Source organism: Nuphar pumila, chromosome 12, assembly GCF_984573655.1.
Source record: "Nuphar pumila chromosome 12, dmNupPumi1.hap1.1, whole genome shotgun sequence".
NCBI classification, from domain to species: Eukaryota; Viridiplantae; Streptophyta; class Magnoliopsida; order Nymphaeales; family Nymphaeaceae; genus Nuphar; species Nuphar pumila.
The window spans coordinates 93,873,770-93,874,531 of NC_143260.1; the positions used below are offsets into that span (position 1 = coordinate 93,873,770).

At 38.6% G+C, this 762-nt stretch overlaps 1 non-coding gene across 1 annotated transcript; it reads right to left on the minus strand.

Annotated features, from left to right (window-relative positions):
• Positions 1 to 323: 323 nt before the first annotated feature.
• Positions 324 to 429, minus strand: LOC149821204 (small nucleolar RNA R71). The gene has a single exon (XR_016426922.1). It is a non-coding gene; the product is annotated as a small nucleolar RNA R71 (small nucleolar RNA).
• Positions 430 to 762: the final 333 nt, after the last annotated feature.

Sequence of the window (762 nt, forward strand, 5' to 3'; positions counted from 1 at the left end):
TACTCCCCCAACCTCTTATATCACAAGACTGGATATAGGGGCAAATACATTTGAGATCAAGGCTAGCATTATTCAAACGCTTCTATCTTTCTATGGCCTTAGTAATGAGGATCTTTATCTTCACCTTAATGAATTCTTAGAAATTTCCTTGACTATGTGAATGCATAATTTTGTCGATGATGCCTTAAAACTCACACTTTTTCCCTTCTCTTTGAAAGATAAGGCAGAGCATTGGTTAAAGTCCATTGACTCGATTCAAATTACCACATGAGAGCAACTTCAATTTTTTTTTAAGAAATACTTTTTCATTGGTAAAATGAATCAGTACAGGAAAGCAATCACCAACTTCCTACAGTTAGAAGGAGAGAAATTTCATGAAACATGGGAAAGGCTCAAGGACCTCTTGAGAAGATGCCCTCACCACTAAGTACCTAAATGACAATTGGTGCAATATTTTTATGTCGATTTTACTGAAAAGAATCGTCAGATGGTGAATGCTGCTTGTGGGGGCACATTCATGCTCAAGAACGAAGATGAATCATGGTGACTTTTTGAATCATTGAGCAATAACTCTATGCACCATGCCTTATCTTCGAGGTTTGAAAGGACCACTTTCGATCCAATTGGTCCTAAAAAGGGAGGAATTCTAGAAGTTGGATCCAACCAAGAGATGCAAATCAAAGTGGAGCAGTTGGCCAGAAAAGTGGATCAACTGTTAGTTGGCCCAACTGCATTGAATCAAGTGTGCGAGCTTTGTGCTAG